A 19,389-nucleotide genomic window follows, 5' to 3' on the forward strand; every position below is an offset into this window, starting at 1 on the left:
CTGATAATTATACAGAGTGCCAGTAAGTCTGGACAAGCCCTAATGCATGGACATGGCAAGTGAGAAAACTTTAACTTAAGTGGGCTGCCATCTATGGCAATGAGAGTTGACAACCCCAGAAATCTACTTCTCTTAAAAGCAATATTCTTATATGTCTTGTTGCTGCTATTGCCCTGTTACCTGTGATGGTGTTTGTTTGGTTAAACATGGGTTTGCAAGGAGATGGAGACAAGGCAAGTGGATGGATTGACATGCAGATCAAGCATGATCTGACTGAGTGGTGGAACAGATTTAAAGAGTTGAATGGCCCATTTCTGTCCCCATGCAGCAATACCAACAACAGGATATTGATCAGTCTCTGACACTGCAACACCCCTTCAGTAGTTTTGTGGCAGGGTCAGCCAAAATTATGCTGTAGGTCTCTGAAGCAGGACTTAAATCTGTGACTCTCTCACTCAAGAAGCAAAAGTACAGCTCACAGAGCCATGACGAGTAAGTGGGCTGTGTCAATACATGGTCAACCTGACAGGTGTACATAAGACAGGCAAAGGCCAATCCAGCAAAATAAACATTAAGAAGTTAACACTGAAAGCCTGTACATCACTTTCACACTCAGTGATCCTTATGAGAAAGAATTAAAAGAGTAAAATAGGAACAGCCTGTTTCATTCAGCAGCCTCACAATATTAAAGTCTTCTCTGCGGTCAAGTTAACACAACCTCTGTCAAAGCACACATGGTAATCTACTTTGATATACTGGCTGATTACTCACTTTCTCCTGAAAGTTCCTAAGGAACTTAATTCTTAGCAACTGGAAAAAGCACCTTCAAGTGTTTCAACCACATGGTCTGCAATATCCTCCTTAAGCACTTTTGCCTTTTTCAAGATCTTCTCAAATCTTTCCAAACATGTTCCTAATCATTGCTTCTAAACCAGAATTGCTGATCAGTATCAGGTGTGACTGCTGTAAGGCCATTTTAACCACATGTCTAAGCTTAGCAGAAAATATCAGACACCAATACAGATCAATATACTTAGTGGTCAACATTTGTTGGCTACCCCTAGGACCTTTGAGAAGAACATTTACTTAATTATATTTATATGATAAACATTCTTCACTCTTCAGTAAAGGGGAAATAAAGAACTCATAATCCATCAAAAACAGCAACTCTCTATTTTTCACTTCACCATTCTGGTATCGAAAGCTAGGAATGCCTTCAGGGACAGGTGGGCACCAGTGGGGGGGTGGAATGTTTTATCTGCCCTTCCAAATCCATTTTCATTCAGCCCCCTCCATCTCTCCTTTCCCCTCCCTCACCTTTGATGGTCTGCAGAGCCCTTAATAGGCTTTTCACATAAATGAATTAATTGGAGAACACTGGCAATGTACTGGTGGTGATTAATAGATTAAAATAAATGGGTGATTTAGTGATGGGAAAAAAAAACTATCTGGTTCCATGGAAGAGCACTTCTGGTGTAAAGAAAAAGGTAAAAAAGAAAATTCAATCAGCCACATCTGGGTTCCCAATTTTCTACATCTGACTCGTAGTTAATGTATGAGACAACATTGTTCCAACTGTTACGTTACTTTATTCTCTGCGAAAACCCTTTTGAATAGAATCATAGGCCAGGACTTACTCACTTTTGGAAGTCTCATTTTGAAAGCAAGAGACTATCCAGGAGAGAAATCTTACTGAGGTAAGAAAGCTACCAGATCTTCCAGTAATCAGGCATCTGATTGGATGCCAGCTGGCTTTCCAGCAGAATTAGGATCCTGGACCAGAAAGTCCCACCTGCTTGGAGCTACTGGCTAATCAGAGGCTGGCAAGTCCGAACCCAGCAGCATGATGGGTGGACATAATGGCTGCTTCCAAGACACCACCCTGGTCTCCCGGGATGCAGGATTACTGTCAGGAATTTAGGTGCTGTTGGCAGTGGTTTGGGGGATTGGAGGTAGTGGGAGAGGGAGAGCAGGGGTTCAGAGGTCACATAGGAGGCCAACTTTCATCAGTCATCCTCCTGCTCTAGGTCCAGTTCCTCAGTCTTGCATGAATTAGTGCAGATGTTGGGATCTGCCCCAAACTGGTAGCCTGGCCACACCAGTTCACCAGTTGGGATGGCCAACTCATTATCCTCCAGCTCAGAACTGAAATAAGTGCAGTCAGGGTGGGGGGATGAGAGCCTTCAGTGGTCATTAATCAACAACTTAAGGGTCTCAGGGGGGTCAACCTTGGGTCTTGCTGCCCAGAATTTCATTCCTGTGGTGGCAAGATGATGGTGGGTACCTCTCCATTGCCAAGACAGCCAATTATCTTCCCCTCCTGCCACTTTCCCCATCACTTTTCAGAAGGGTAAGATAACATGGCAGGAAAGGAGGCCACTTGGGCCATCGTTCTATAGTGTGATCATCCATATTAGTGATACCATATAACTTCAAAATGCCTGTGCAAATAAATGATTATTCAGTCCATCAAGCCATGAAACTGAGGATAAAGAAATCAGAAATCAAAATAAAGATTTGCATTTGCATTGTACTTTCCACATCACATTCTAAAGCAACAAACAATGAATCTCGTTTGAAATGCAATCACTGATGTTATGTAAGCAAATCAGACAGCCAATTTGTACATAACAAGTTCCGTCAATAATGGCATTTTTACAGCGTCTTTAAAGCATTCCTAAATGCTTCACAGGAGCATTATGACAAGCAACATGAAGAGATGTTAGGACAGCTCAGCTAAAGCCATACATGTCTTAATAGGAGGAGCTCAAGAAATGAACTCCTGAGTTGAAGGCCTGGGCAGCTGAAGTCATGACTGCCCATGGTGGAGTAGTCAGAGCTGGGAGTCATCAGAGAGTAATGTAATGTTGCTATGGTCCTATTTTACCTCACCATGCCTCCGGCAAGAGTGAAATAGGACCTTCATGGTGACCTTGGCCGACATAGGAATTGAACCCGTGCTGTTTACATTAGTCTGCATTGTCAGCCATCCAGGCAATTAAGCTAACCAAGCCCCAAAATCAGAGAGTAGTCAATGTCTTGGAACTGCAGTCCAACATGAGCCAGCGCCTTCTGGAAAATTGGTGGGAGAGGGAATGGTCCCAATGGTTGCTTCTGGGCCAGGGTTCAAACAATGCTCTCCATTCTCCCACTGATGGCACTTTGGCACGTTCCTCTTCCTGCACGTTTAATTAGCCTTGGCGAGAGACAGTAGCTGATAATTATCGTATCATTCCAAACAACAGCTGTTAACCCAATTAAAAAGGGAGCAAAGCTATCAATTACTGCTGAGGTACAGTAAATGTTTAATTAGCTTGCTATAGGCATGAATATAGAAAACAGATGCAAACTATCCCCTTGAGGCCAGGTCATGGGAGAGGAAGGGTGACTTTAGGATTCTGTTAACGTTCCAGATATGTTAACCCTTCTCCTCCCACTTTTCTCCCAGAAAGTTTGATTTGCAGGCAGACATAGGGATGGAAAATTACAATAGTGTTAAGACAAATAGAAAGCTTCAAAGAGAAACTAGGAACAAAGTCAAAGATGCCTGTTGAGAAAGAAGCACAATTGGGAATAGCTTCTCAGGCCCCTTGCTACAAAATGATAATCTTCAAGATTTTATCTTGTCCTATTTCCTCTCTTTCTCCTGTAAAAGCACTGTAGTGGCAATTCAACCTCTGTGTGCCTGGTATAGTGTTTTTAATCAATCTGCTGTGACATACCTCTGGAGCTGGTAGAACTTGAACTAACGGTTCAGGCCCAGGCATTGGGACACTATTGCTACATCACTGCCTACATTACAATTGAAACAAAAACACAAGCTTGAGGATCAACATCCTTCTCTGCAAGGACAAGTCAGTAACATCTGGCCTAAAATTGAGTTGTACCGTTTTTCAGGATTCTTGGTGCCTGAGGACAAAAAGGAAGTCAGTCCCTTACATCTGTAAGTGATTAATCTGAACCCTGCTTTAAGTCCCCACCTCTGGGAAATTGGATAGTGATAAATGGGGTAGGTATTGGATGCCTCTTGTTCGACAGTCATCAGCAACACCACCAAATAAAAGTAACAAAACTTTCTCATGCAGCACAGAGGGAGGTAGGACTCCCTACCCCTTCCTATTCACCTTTCCCATTGTAACATGAACCTCCATCCTGGGGCTTCACAATGGGGCTGCTAGGCAACGCTGTCTCACATTTGTGCAAGTCAAATGATGATGATGATAATTTATTTACTGTCACGTATATCTTGAAGATACAGTGAAAAGTGTTTCATTGCCACAATCTGGGGCCATTTTGACGTACAATAGGGATAAAAAGAAATTACTTAAATAAGAGTTCAGCTTCTGTCCAAATTGGGGTCTCAAGCATGGCTTCCGGGCTTCTGCAAGGACTCTGCAAGGTGTTCCGGTCCTCAAGGAATCTCACCCCAGGAACTGCAACAATGGTGCTGATACCCCAGGAGTCCCCGGCTCTACTGCCATCCGCTGCCTTGCTGAAACTGCCAACAGTCCCACTTGATTCCTTCCGCTGCTGGAAGTCCAGGCTCTGGATCTACCACCACCCCCGCCAGAATTCCTGGTCCACACCACCGTTGATGCAGCCACTGACACCACTCCGGCCTCAAAGATGAAGAAGAAAGGAAGGAGAAAAGTGAAAAGATGAAAAATACATAGAGGAAATGATGCTGCCAGCCTGGACAGGATGGACTCTGACAAGCCCGAATACTACCGACCGGTCCGCCGCCATCTTTGACTTTTTTGAGATTTTGAAATATGCAAGACTATGGAAGCACAGTATGAGTTGCATCTGTGTATAAAATATTACTGAGGCCCAAGACCCGATTTCAGGCTAGACTCAGACCCCTTGATGGACGTGCATGCTCTCTAACCAGAATGGGTCAAATGAATTTTTGAAGTACCATTTCATGAATACCCTCCAGCACCTCACCCCATGGGAGATTTGCTCAGACTGAAGAAAGGATACATATTCATATATCACGTTTTACAATCTGAGAATGTCTTAAAATGCTTTACACTGAATCAAATACTATTGAAGTGCAGTCACCCTTGTAAGTAACATGACAGCCAATTTGCATGTAGCAAGTTCCCACAAAATGCAATGTGATAATGACCAGGTAAATATCTTTTTAATGACAGTTTTGAAGAAGGGTCACTTGACTCGAAACATTAGTTCTACTCTCTCTCTGCAGATGCTACCAGACCTGCTGAGTTTTACCAAGCAAGCTTTTCCAACAATTTCTGTTTGTGTGCCTGTTTAATTGTGTTAATTGCATCATAAACATTGGCCCAGTCATTGGGGAAATTTGCCCTACATTTTACCAGACACTGCTTTGATACCTTTTATTTCCACCAAAGAGAACAGAATGAGCCATGGTATAAGTCATCCATAAAACAGCACAACCGGTAGTGCAGCTCACCCTCAGCACTGGCATTGGGACTGTCAACCTGAATCACATGCTGAAACATAAGCCTAGACAGTGTGGGTAGACTATTATTGATTGGAAGGCATCAAAACAAACCCCAATCTATCTCCACTTAAAACTTCACTTACATTTTTGAGCAGAGATGAGGGAGTTACTGATTGACAATCAGAGCATAAACGCTTCAGAGATAGTAGGAACTGCAGATGCTGGAGAATCTGAGATAACAAGGTGTAGAGCTGGATGAACACAGCAGGCCAAGCAGCATCAGAGGAGCAGGAAGGCTGACGTTTCGGGCCTAGACCCTTCTAGGTGGCTCAGTGGCAACCACTGCTGCCTCACAGCGCCAGGAACCCAGGTTCAATTCCAGCCTCGGACGACTGTCTGTGTGGAGTTTGCACGTTCTCCCCATGTCTGTGTGGGTTTCCTCTGGGTGCTCCGGTTTCCTCCCACAGTCCAAAGATGTGCAGGCTAGGTGGATTGGCCATGCTAAATTGCCCGTAGTGTTCAGGGGTGTGTGGGTTATAGGGGGATGGGTCTGGGTGGGATGGTCCAAGGGTCGGTGTGGACTTGTTGGGCCGAAGGGCCTGTTTCCACACTGTAGGGATTCTATGAACCTCTGATGCTGCTTGGCCTGCTGTGTTCATCCAGCTCTAGACCTTGTTATCTCAGAGTATAAACGCTGCCTATTTTTCTCTCTGACCACACCCCCTCCACCGACACACACTAATCCCATCTATTCAATGTTGAGCTAAGTTATCATCTTGCAACTACAATGCTATTTGTGATCATTTAACTCAGCATAAAAAGGGGCAAGTGGGATCATGGGAACTTGAGATCTGAATGTCTGCATGCCAGGTTTTCCCAAACCGACTCAGATGCGGTATCAAAAAATATCTGTTGCTACATAAAAGTTCATAATAAGAAGGCAATCAATCAAATATTGTGTGAACCATGCCGGTGATACTCAATCCCAAGCTATTAATTGCCTCAATCAGTCTACATGAAGTCTACTCCATTTTATCCTCACTATTCTGAACACCAACTCAATATTTGTCAACCAACCTTTTTCTGGCAAATGGCACTCACCAGATAGGGTGATCCATGTATCCCTGGCAGACCATTTGCAACCTGACAATTATGGATTTGTCAGCTCTAAGGTCTTAGATGTTAGAAAATCCTGAGAGATAATGTGAGGCCACTAGTAAAACTGAAAAGCAAATATAAGAACGAGTAAGATGAATCATGGAATAACATTTATGTGTGGCTCTTGGAAGCCTGTAGAGGCCCATCAGTCTTCTTCTTGAAAATGACTGTGTTAGTAAGGACACTGCAGTGAACCTTAATTCAGTAAATGACAACAGCGGAGGAAAGGAAGTCTATGTTGGATTAAGCATTTAAGATTACAGAGATAATTACAGAGTTTTGTTTAAGCTTATCTTCACTTTGTCTGCTGTCCTAAATATCTATTACTTCTATCATCAGTGCACTGTGGCTACAGAATGTCACGCAGTAACACAAAATGGCTTATCTGGTAGTGACACCTCCCCCTGCCCCCGCAAACACATGACCTCCACAATCCACGGAATCAATGGCAGCAAGACAATGGGAACTTGTAAATTTCTCTCTGATGCACTAGCTCATAACTATTTCAATTTTACCTTCCTTCTTTGTTGCTGGGGTTAAAATCCTTGAACTCCCTATGCAAGCACTGTGAGAGCACTTTTTCAAGGGTAACTAGTTATGGGCAATAAATGTTGATCTTACTAATGATGCCCATATCTCAACAACTTTAAAAACATAACTTGCAAACTCACATTTGTATTCACAATTCCAAGTGCTTCATTCAAACAGATGTATTTATGTTGGAATCCAGAGTAATACACTTCTGGGAAACATAGAATTGTTGCATTAAAAATGCTGAATTTTGAATCATTTTGCACCTTTTTTTGTAGCAAATAAAATCTAAAGAATGAAATCAGCAGGGAAGTAAGTGATATTTAAGTTTTTTTTAGCCAATGAACCAACCAAACCAAAATAATACCCAGAAGCTGCCACAATAGTTATCTCACCCATCTCCCCTCTTCACTGAGGCATAGTTTAGACATATTTCTCTCACTTACCCTATAATCTACCATTAAGTTTGCTAAATATCTCCAAATAGACTGATCTCCCAGGAAGTTTCAAGAGAGATGGGAAGAAAATTGTGACAACAAAGCACCTGAAGAGACAAGGTTACTTTTTAGTTGGTTGATATTACAGAACTTGAGTATTGCTGAAAAAATACATTTTATCAAAACTTTTTATCTTGCATTCATCATTGTATATTGTATTTTTAATTCATTCGAAGGAAGATGAACATCTCTGATTAGGCCAACATTTAATGTCCAACACTAATTATGCTGGGGAAGATGGTGGTGAGCTGGCTCCTTGAACCATTGCAGTTCTTGGGGTGTAGTGCACATTGCAGTTGGGAAGGGAGTTCCAGGATTTTGACTCAACAACAGTGAAGGAACAGTGTTGGATTTCCAAGTAAGGACAGTATATGATTTCAAATGGAATTTACAAATGGTGATATTCCAATGTGCCTGCTGCCCTCGACCATCCAGGAGATAGTGGTCATAGCTTGGAAGATGCTGTCAAAGAGCCTTGGTGAGTGGCTGCAGTACATCTTGTAGACGCTGTTGATATTGTGCATCAATAGTGAAAGGAATAAATGTTGAAAATGGTCGATAATCTTAATCACGTGGGATGCTTTGTCTGGGATAATGTCAAGCTTCGAGTGTTCTTGGAGCTGCACTCATCCAGGCAAGTGGAAGGCACTTCAACACACTCCAGACTTGCCTTGTAGTTGGTGACCAGGCTTTATGGAGACAGAATTTTTATCCTCGGTGTTCTCTTGTAGCCACAGTATTTATATAGTTGGTCCAGTTCAGTTTCCAATCAGTAAAAACCCCCTGTATGTTGGTAATTGGTGATTCAGCAATTGTAATGCCATTGAATGTCATGGGGCAATGGCTGGATTCTCTCTTGTTGAACATGGTCATGGTCATTGCCAAGCACTTGTTATAAATGCTACTTGCCATTTATCAGCCCAAGCCTCTACGTTGCCTTGGTCTTAGTATTATTGCTGGAGTACTCTTTGCAGTATCCAACGCTTTCCAGTGCATTGGATACAATGGCAGTATCCAGCCATTTCTTCATATCAAGTGGACTGAATCAAACTGTTTGAACATTGGCATCTACAATACTGCAGCTTCAGGAGGTGGCCAAGATGAATCATCCACCAAGCACTTCTGGCCGAAACTGGAGGGAAATATTTCAGATTCATGTTTTGCACTCATGTGCTGGGCTCCCCCATCATTGAGGATGGGGATGATATGGAGACCCCATCTCCTGTTAGTTGTTTAATTGTCCACCACCGGTCATGCATTATTCATGTTTGATATAAAAATGCTATTGTCCTTTACCCTGATAATTGCATGAATGTCTTGAACTGTGTGAAATGGAAAGCTTTGACAAAATATGCATTTTATTTCAGCAATACTCAGATTACTCAGCTTTTCCAAATAAGGTGCAACTGCCATATTGAAGGGGAATTCTTCAGGGTAAGTCTGTTATTTTATTGGTTTCTAAACTGTACAGCATGATCAACCAACTCAAAACCAAACCTACAACAAAATGTGGAAATCCATGCATCCCTTGTCCAGTTGAACTGAATATGAGAATATAAACTGGCTCCAGGTGTACTCACATGGGTCTGAAATGTATTAAGCTACAGTGTGAGAAAGCCCAATTGACCAACTGATGCAGCCTTCTGTAAACGTCATGTTGAGAACTCAAAATCTCCACGGAACCAATGTAAAAGCCTGAGAATGTTTTTTGCTCTCTGATTGAAAGTTTATTTGTTAAAACTTTGTCTGTTTTCATTTCAGCTTGTTGTCTATTTGTTTGTGATGTGGAGGTGCTGGTGTTGGGCTGAAGTGGACAAGGTCCAAAGTCACACAACACCAGGTTATAGTCCAACAGATTTATTTGAAATCACAACCTTCTGGAGTGCTGCTCCTTCATTTCAAATAAATGTGTTGGACTATAACCTGGTATTGTGTGACTTCTGACTATATTTGTTCATAACATTTGCTTCTTTAAATCTTGTTGAAACTGTCCAAGAGTCTAATTCTAGAGCAAGACTGAGCAATTGTTTTACTTTCATGGGTCAGATTGGTGTGTGACATTGAGTTTCTGAGACCACGGCAGATCTGCTATAAATTCATCTTTATGCTTACTTTTAGTCATGGCTCAATAGATAGTATTTTAGCTTCTGAATCAAAAGGTTGTGGATTGACAATTAAACTCCCAGGAATTAAACACAAAATCCAAACAAACACTGACAGTACAATTGCAAAGCAGCACTGCACTCTTGGAGGTGCCATCTTTGGATGAGATAATAACCTGAAGCCCTGTCCGCCTCAACTGATGTAAAAAAATCAAATTGCACTACAGCACTTTGAAGAGAAGTTGGAGAGTTCTGCTGCCCTGACTAATATTTATCCCACAACTAATATCACTAAACAGATTATACGTTCCTTATTTCTTTGCTGCTTGTAAGAAATAGATGTGCACAAATTGGCAAACATGTTTCCTACATTACAACAGCAGCTACCTTTCAGGAGTATTTAACTGCCTGTACTATGGGTGTTCTGGGATCACGAATGGTGCTGAATTAATGCAATTCCTTACATTTCAAGACATGGTTACCAACAGATCTTGATGTTCCAATTTAGGATTAAGCCACTGTAAAAACACTGAGAACAGGAATTTCCGAACAAAATTCAAAGAAGAGAAACAAATAAATGTGGCAAGTAAGCAGAAACAGGACTCAGAACATTTCTTACAGTAAGTGCTGCATATGAACCTAGGGTTGTAAATTGGTAATTGCTGCCTGGGACTATTTTTTATATGTAAGCATGCTTTCTCTCTGAAACATAACCATTAGATTAATTACCTGCACTTTCACAGACTGCAAAATTACACATAAATTGTAACCAAAACAGCCATTTAACCAAACAGCCTTTTTCAAGGTTTATGACTAGTCCTGCAGGAAAAGGAGATGGTTGATCCTGTTGAAGGTTCCTGAGCGGTCGGCCAAACTCATTTGGCAGAATGCCTCATGTGCCTCATGGTCAAAACTTACAAGCAGGCACCAAGATGTAGTTTGGTTAGATTTAGGGAAAGACTCATCAGAAAAGAGTGGAAATGAGTGAATGTGACTCATCTATTCAAGAAATGAGGGAAACAGAAAGCAGGAAACTACACACTGGTTAGCTTAATATCTGTCATACAGAAAATGCTGAAATCTATTACTCAAGAAGTGGTAGTAGGGCACTTAGAACATCTTAACGCAATCAGCCAAAATCCATATTGTTTTATGGAAGGGAAATCATATTTGACTAATTTTTCATTTTTTTGACAAAAAAAATCTGTGGATGTGCTAGGTATTTTTAATCAACCTATTCTGAGATGTTATAATATCTCTGGAGCATGTGGGATTTGATCTTGGGCCTCCTGGCTCAGAAATAGGGACATTTATCATATGCCATACTTAGATTCCCAGTAATCATTTGCCAAGATGCCACATCAAAGATTATTACACAATATTGGAGCTCAAGGCATTGAAATTGTATATTAGCATGGTTACAGGATTGGTTAGCTAACAGGAGACAGAGTATGCTTAAATGGGCCATTTCATTTAAGCAAGCTGTGACTTGTGCAATGCCATAAGGGACTAATGCTGAGATCTCAACAATTTCCTATTTATATCAATTATTAGTACAAAGAAACCAAATGTACGATTGTTAAACATGCCGATGACAAAGAGATGTCGGAAAGTTAAGTTGGGAAGAGGACACAAGGAGTCTGCATATGAATATTGACAGTTTAAGTGAGTGGATGAACATTTAACAAATGGTGCATGATACAGGAAAACATGAACTAATCTACTTTGGCAGAAAGAATGGGAAAGTAACATTTTATTTAAATGAGAGAAATTGTTGAACTCTGGGATTCAACAGGATCTGGGTGCCTTGGTACATGAATCACAAATGGTTGGTGTGCAGGCAATACTCCCTCTACAATTTCTTTTTAATGCATGGACCACCAAGGTCTCCACACAGCAACAACTTCTGAAGTGTTGATCATGCCATTTGGTGCATGTGAAACCTCAGGGGAACCTCAGGCAGGCTGTATGGCTGGGCAATTTATAGAGAACATTGTGTGCAGGTCCATAAAGTGAGTAGGAAGGCAAATGGAACGTTGTTACATATTGCAAGGGTAATAGAACATAAAAGCAGGGATGTTTTGCTACACTTCCCCTGTGTGTTGGTGAAGCTACACATGGCATACTGTGTTGAATTTTTATCCCCTCATTTAAGAAAGGATGTAAATGCATTAGAAGCAGTTCAGAGAAGATTCACTCAACTGATACCCACAAGGTTTGGGTGGGTGAATGTTGTGGACTGTCAAAGTCATTTGGCAGAATGTCTCATCACCAGAATTTTCTAACAGGCATCAAGACATACCTTGGCTGGTGGTGAGAGGGGCACTACCCTGTGGGATCTTTTATGTACCTCCTGGTCTCTCTGTACCACTGAATGCTGCCCTTGAAATGGCTGTTTTAGTGATGGTGGTGGTGGTTGAGGGATGGGGACGGTGGGTGGGGTTGGGGACTAGAAACTGTCACACACCTCCTGCTAGAATGTGCCTTTGAAAAGGAAGTCTGGAGAAAGATGTAGTGGTTTTTGTCAAGGTTCATCCCAAGCAGCTCCATGATGCAGGACTCTGCATTCTGTTCCCTGGGACACACACTGAGGCAAACATCGATTGTGCCCGGTGGGCCATCAATTCAGTGAAGGACACTCTTTGGTCTGCCCAAAACGTGTTGGTCTTCCACAGCAAGGAGCTGACCCTGACCAAGAGTTACAGACTGCACATTCCAAGGTGCAGGACTACAAGCTGAGGGATGCACTAAAGCTTGGAGCAGCTGCAGCCAAGGTGCAGTGGGAATAGACCACCATTTAAGGACTTTCTGTCAAAGTTAAATGGGGGTCAGTTCAGTTAATGGACCCTTCCGGTGCCTCAAATGTATGCAAATATAGTCTTGTGTAAGTAAGAAGTGTTTTGGCTTGTTTGTTCTCCCTATGTAAAGACTGTACAGAATTGAATTGCTCTAGTGACTATGCATATATAAAAATTATTTTATGAATAAAGTATATTTTTGAAATAAAAATGGGAATTATTTTATGAGTGAAGATTGGCTGAGTACAGGCTGGAGCTGTATCCATAGGAGTTTAGGAGAATGAGAGGTCATTTTATTGAAGCATATAAAATGAAGAAGGGACTCCATAGGGTGGATAATAAAAGGATGTTTCTCCTTTGTGGCAGGAACTGGAACTAGGGGATGCAGTTAAAAATTAAGGGGTCATTCAGTAAAGAGAGAACTGGGGAGTTTCTTTTTCTCTAGGAGAGTCATGGCTTTTCAAACTCTTTTCCCCGCAAGAGGCACTGTTTAAGGCAGACGTAGATAGATTCTTGACTAACAAGGGAGACAAAGGCATTGGGAGTCTGTCAGAATGCTGAGTTGAGATCACAGTCAGAGCAGCCATGATTGTATTAAATGGCAGAGCAGATATCAAGTGGCCAAATGGTCCACTTCCTAAAACGTATATTCACATTCAACCGTTTGGCCCCACCTATTCATTTCATCCTCTACGTTTTAGATGACAATCCTTTTGAATTGTTTCCTCAATTTCCTGCTCATCTTCACTGACAGTGCAATCTCCCTGCTTTCTGATTGAATGCCCAGCCTGAGATGAGACAACTGATCTCAAGAAGGATGGCGTTGAGATTTTACCAATGGGTCCGAAAACTCCTGATCTACAAAAGAGCATTCACAATTTGAGGCTAGGCCGCAGAATGGATGAGTGCTGAGGTTAGGTGAGGATAGAGATTCAGCCATGACGCCTTGCCAAAGGTGAATAGCTTAGCAGCAGTAAATATCTCAGCTCCCACAATAAAGAATAGCGTCTTGGGAGAGATGTCATAGAGCAGCCATTAGCTGTGCAACTGTGCCTGCTATAGGAGAAATCTACCTCCAGAGTACGAGTGAAAATGGAGCAAAGAAAACTGGCACACCAAATATTGGCTCCCGTTCGGATGCAAAAATTAATATAATCCTACGGGGTTCAAATGGCTGATTAGCACAGCCAGCGTAGATCAGCTACAGCAGAGGGAGGCAGAGACAAAGGCAGCGATACAGAAAATGGCAAATGGACAGACCAAGCCGATAGAGGGAATCAAAAAGACTTAAGACAGGGACACAAGCAGACAGGACGATAGCAAAATAGAAGCCAAAACGTGTGGCAAGGAAAGAGCTGTAATAAAAACCGACAGAGAGAAAGGTGGCATCAGTCTTCGTGTATTATGAGCCGTTAATTGTTTGTACACAAATGGCAAGATGGAAAGAGAGGGACAGGCCAGGAGCTTGTTACATTCTCATTAAATAAAACCTGGTTAATAAAGAGCTGCAGAGATTCCCAGCAGAGTTTGTCTCCTGCCAGCCTCTCCGAATGTGCCTTGAATACACAACAAGGCAGCTCAGCTATCCCGAGTCACCTGCTCCCAAGGCCCGGGCCCGGCTTTCTCTCTCTCTTCGCCCGTTCTCGGCACGTTACTGCGTGCGGTTACTAAAGGATCAAGGTGTGTGTGTGTGCGCGCAGAGGATTGGGCGTGGGGGGTAGATAGCCACTCAAGGGAGAGAGGGGAGTCTCTGGAGACAGCGTGAAGGATGTAAAAGCCTGACAGCTGAGTCAAGCTCCCAGGAGCGGGGGTTGGGTGCACAGGTCAGGGAGCACAGCCAAACAGCTCACTCTGAATGTCAATTCACACATTAAAGTTGGACAAGGAAATGGAGGCCTGTCAGAACTCACGGGACTGAACCTCGCCAGAAAAAAAATGGACAAGGCAAAAAAAAATCATTAGGGAGAAATAAAGCCTATCAGAGGCGTTTGATTTTGCTGCAGTACATTAAGCCCTGCTCCCCTATACTTGTCAGTGACAACATTAAAATGATTTCAGCATCGCTCTCACCCAGCTCAAAGTCATTTATCCCAATTACACCTTCCTAACTCGGTCTGTTCTTTCTCAGAAAAGTTCCAATCTTCTTTTAATAAGTTGTTTGCACTTTTGTCACAATTGAAGCAATGGCTCTTTTAAGGAAGGGTTAAAGGTGTTTCTTTTTTTAATCGGACTCCGGACCAATAATCAGTTCAGTTGCTCAGACCTGCGGCCAATCAGAGAATAGTTGTTGGGCAGATTTTCAACGCCTGATCCGAAGGCGAGGCTAATTAAACAACGATTAAGTCGTTTCTGGCGACCGGCTCCTGAAGCTTTACTGCAGTCAGATTGCGTGAGACATTGCTGGCACAGAGAGCCACCAAATCTCTGCACACAGGTCGTTAAACGAGCTTCTCGCTTATGCTACAGCTTGCAGTTTACCATAGATTACTTAACAATAGAAAAAGATTTGCATTTATGTTGCTCCTCTTCTGAATGGAGATTCTCCAAAGTTGAGTCATGGCTAGCAGAAAGGAAGACTTTTATATATTGACCTTGGGAAGTCAATCCCAAGACTATCGTTGCACTTTCTCAGGGTAGAGTCCTACGCCCCAACCATCTTCAGCTGCTTCATCAATAACCTTCCCTCCATCACCTTCGTAAAAGTCATATCTGCTGATGATTGTGCAGTGTTCAGACCCATCTGTAAATCCTCAGATACTAAAGCAGTTTGTTGCCAGCAAGACCTGGACAATACTCAGGCTTGGGCTGATAAGTAACAAGTAACATACATGCCACACAAGTATGAGGCAATGTCAATCTCCAAGAAGAGTTTTGTTTTTAATGGTATCCACTTGATATTCAAAGATATTTAATCTCCCGTTATCAACACCCCAAGTGTTACTATAGACCAGAACTGAACTGGACAACGACATAAATACCGTTGTAATAAGAGTACATCAGAGGTTGGGAATTCTATAGAGAGTAACTTGCCTTCAAACTCCCCAAAGCCTGACCACCATCTATAAAGCTAAAGTTGTGAATACATGGAATACTTGCCTGGATAGGTGCAGCCCCAACAACATTTAGGAAGTTTGACCCCATCCAGGACAAAGTAGTCCACTTAGTTGGCACAAAGCCACCACCATAACCATTCACTTCCACTGGCAATAGTGTTTACCACCTCCAAGAAGCACTGCATTTTAGGAGACATTTGAAGGCTGTAGAGAAATATTTATGAAAAAGGTTCTAGGGATAAGACCACAAGAAAAAGGTACAGGGGTAGGGTGCTCAGCCCGTCGAGCCTGTTCCACCATTCAATAGGCCGAGAGGCTTGAAATATGTGGATCGACTGGAGAAAAGAATGTTGAGAGGAGATGTGATAAACGCGTTCAAAATCATGAGGAGTATGAACAGCGTAGATTGAGAGAACCTGCTCCCATTGGTGGAAGGGTCGAAAGCCAAAGAACACAAAAATGCAATCATAGGCAAAAGAACGAAAGACAACAGGAGATACAACTCTTTTATTACACAGCCAATGGTTAGGATCTAGGATTGGGTCCAGCCGCGAGGGATGCTGGAGACAAATTATGGCTTTCGAAAGAGAATTGGATAACTACTTGTGGATGATATTAGAAATGTTGCAGGGCTGTAAGGGAGAAGGCCAGGGAGTGACTAGCTCAATTTGTTTTACAGAGAGCCAACAGAGATGCAGTGGGCCGAGTGTCCTTCTCCTGTGTTGGAACCATTCTATTCCAGGACCAGAACACCTTATCGTTTTACAGACAGTGACCTCAGGCAGCCATTCTGCAAGCTGATGTTGGGGTGGGCTTTGGAATATTCTCTGGAACAAATCACTCAAAAACATTTTTGCAGTTCTTGACACATGTGAATCGATTGGTTGCAAACTGTATCCGACTGCTTAATTTATAGGAAGGCTAATGAAAAAATTGGATCACTGCTCTTCGAATTTCATATAGTATTCCCCCCAACCACCTCACTCCCAAGGACGTGAGTTGTTCAGTCCAGGAGAGTCCCATGTTAACTGCCCCGGGTTAGGGCTGAGGGACCGGGATGGGGTTTCGTGACCGGAATGTAGGTCCACTGCACAATGGAGAGCGAGGAGTTAGGAATTAGCCCGTGCTCCAAGTTGGTATCACCACTATGATTCCTGCCCTTTCTCACACGGCAGTCCTGTCCGTCTGTCTGTCTATGTGTCTCTATTGGTGTATGTATCTGTGCGTCTGTCTCTGTGTGTGGCTATGTGTATGTGGTTTGACTCTGTGCCTGCGTATCTCTTTGTGTGCCTGTGTCTCTGTGTGTCTGTGTCTGTCTGTATCTCTGTGTTTTCATGCTTTTCTGTCTGTCCGTGTTTGCCTGTGTATGGCTATTTGTGTCTCCGTATGTCCGTCTCTGCCTGTCTCTGTATGTCTGTCTCTGTGTATATGTCTGTGTGGTCTCTCTAAGTCCCTCTCTGCGTGCGTATGTGCGTCTCTGTATGGCTGTCTTTGCCTGTCTCTGTATGTATGTCTCTGCCTGACTTTGTACGTCTGCTCAGTGTGTATGTCTGTGTGTGCCTCTCTAAGTCTGCCTCTGTGTGTCTAAATATGTCTGCCTCTGTGTGTATGTCTATTTGTGCCTCTGTATGTCTGTCTGTGAGTGCCTCTGTATATCTGTCTCTGAGTGCCTCTGTATGTATGTCTCTGTAAGTATGTCTGTGTGTCTGTCTGCCTGTGTCCGTGTCTCTGCATGTCTGTCTCTGTGTATATGTCTGTGTGTGTCTCAGTATGCCTGTTTCTGTGTGTGTCTCTGTTTGTCTCTGCGTGTGTGTCTGTTTGTCTGTCTCTGTGTCTCTTTATGTCTGTCTCTGCGTATGTGACTGTGTGTGCGTCTATATGGCTGTCTCTCTGTATATGTGTGTGCCTCTGTCTCTGTGTCGGTATGTCCATTTCTGGGTGTAAGTTTGTGTGTCTCTTTGTCTTTGTCCTTGTGTATGTCTATGTCTCCCTGCGTGCGTCTGTGTGTCTCTGTGTGTATATGTCTTTATGTGCCTATGTCTTTACCTGTGTGTGTGTGTGTGTGGCTTTTGGCTGACAGGACCGTGATGCCTCCCGGGACCGAACAGCCGGCCCGCACTCACCGTATAGTTTTGCGGATACAGAATAGCCACTCACCGCAGGCATTGCGGGACTGCGAGTCTCTGTGAAAGTGCGGCCCATGGAAAAAGAAACTTGTGGGATGTGGACGGGGATGGCGGGGTGGGGGCGGCTTGTGTGCAAGGACGGAGGGTGGGGATCAAGGGAGTGAACAGCGGGGATGAGACGGACGGGTTAATAACAGGGCAGGAAGATGTCACGATAAAAACAGACAATGCGTCTAATGCAGCCCGAGGGTGCCTGGCACAGGGCACCTTCAGCGAGCGGTGTGTAAGGAAAGGGCACTCGGTGGTAGTGGGTCTGACAGGGAGATGCCGCATTGCTGCTGAGAGCAACTTCCCCAACCCCCCACCACACAATCTCCCCAACCCCCCACTCTCTCTGTCTGTCTCTCTCTCTCTCTCACACACACACACACAGCCTGAAATAAATAATCAATCTTTTAAATGCAAATTGAAGAGAATAATTAAACAGTCCACAAGTAATACAGCTCAATTTGCAGCTCGGTTCAGAGCAAGCCTGGCGTATATCAGACAAGAGTGCAGCCTTCACTCGGCTTTTGCTGCAGGGAGCAGAGAGAAAAAACAATTAGCCGGGCGCAAGGACAGCTCAAGCAGAATTTTAATTTGCTTAAATATTTACAGTAATTTAGCAACACATCGAGTCAGAAGCTGTGAAGCTGCCATTTGGCTCCCCCAGCACCCCCCTCCCCCCAAATCCCCACAGGCCCCTCGAATCGCTTCGCTGCCTTTTCGGGGCTGCTGCTTGAGGCAAGTAATTTAACATTGAGAGGCGGGGGAGGAGGACTGAGGCAGGGGAGGGGGGGGGGGGAAGGAATGGGAGATCATTTTCATTCTTTTGTATCTCTGGTGCGTGCTAATTACGAAACAGTAATTAGGGAGCGTAATGAGAAACTGGCACCTTCATTACCATACCTTGTGTCAGGATCGCCCGATTCTCCCAAAAGACATTCGCTAGCTCCTTGTTGTTGATCTGTTGCGGATCATTCACATTTCTTCCCCTGTTTCAATAGGGCCAGTCTTTCCTGGCAAGGGATAGACAGTGTCCCACAATGAACACACACACACGAAAAAAAATAAATCGAGTGTGTTGTTGAAGACTGTTAATAAAACGTACACACTTTTTTTGTCTCATGCAACCCTGTGTGTGCAAACCCATATTGGCTGCTGCTCGCGGATTTGACTGACTAGCTCCGGAGAGGGCCCCCAAGGCTATACTTTATTGCTTTTTCACAATGCATCTGCATTGCTCTTTGACACTCGTAACCGCCACTAGGGAACAGTTGTTTGGGAGAGTGCTTTTTTTCAGATAAGAACAACGCAATTCTGCTACACACAAGAGTGCCAGCGGTACTTCGTCCTTGCCACAGTAATCAAGGTTAACTTTAGTTACATAAATAGGCACAAAGCCGGGCAAGGCAGAAAGGAGGAGGGTGATAGAGAGAGAGAGCGCGAAAAAGAAACCGCAAGAGAGGGGAGTTGAGGGGAACAAGAGAAAAGGAGAGGGGCGGGAGAGGCAGAGTGAGGAGGACAAAGAGACCAGGATACAGAACATAGATAGGAGTCACAAGGAAACGAGATGACTGCAAATTTGGCCATGGAAATTGTTTGAAGCGGATTCACTGAAGTACAAATCAGGGGGAAATGATCCCAATCTGTGAGA

At 43.4% G+C, this 19,389-nt stretch overlaps 1 long non-coding RNA gene across 1 annotated transcript in view; it reads right to left on the minus strand.

Moving 5' to 3' along the window:
- LOC109911780 overlaps window positions 1-18,897 on the minus strand; it is a 72,351-nt gene extending 53,454 nt beyond the window's left edge. Inside the window, exon 1 of the long non-coding RNA XR_002258068.2 lies at window positions 18,642-18,897. This is a non-coding gene — a long non-coding RNA (uncharacterized LOC109911780). The remainder of the gene's footprint in view (window positions 1-18,641) is intronic.
- Window positions 18,898-19,389: the final 492 nt, after the last annotated feature.

Source organism: Rhincodon typus, chromosome 27 (genome assembly GCF_021869965.1).
Source record: "Rhincodon typus isolate 14 chromosome 27, sRhiTyp1.1, whole genome shotgun sequence".
NCBI classification, from domain to species: Eukaryota; Metazoa; Chordata; class Chondrichthyes; order Orectolobiformes; family Rhincodontidae; genus Rhincodon; species Rhincodon typus.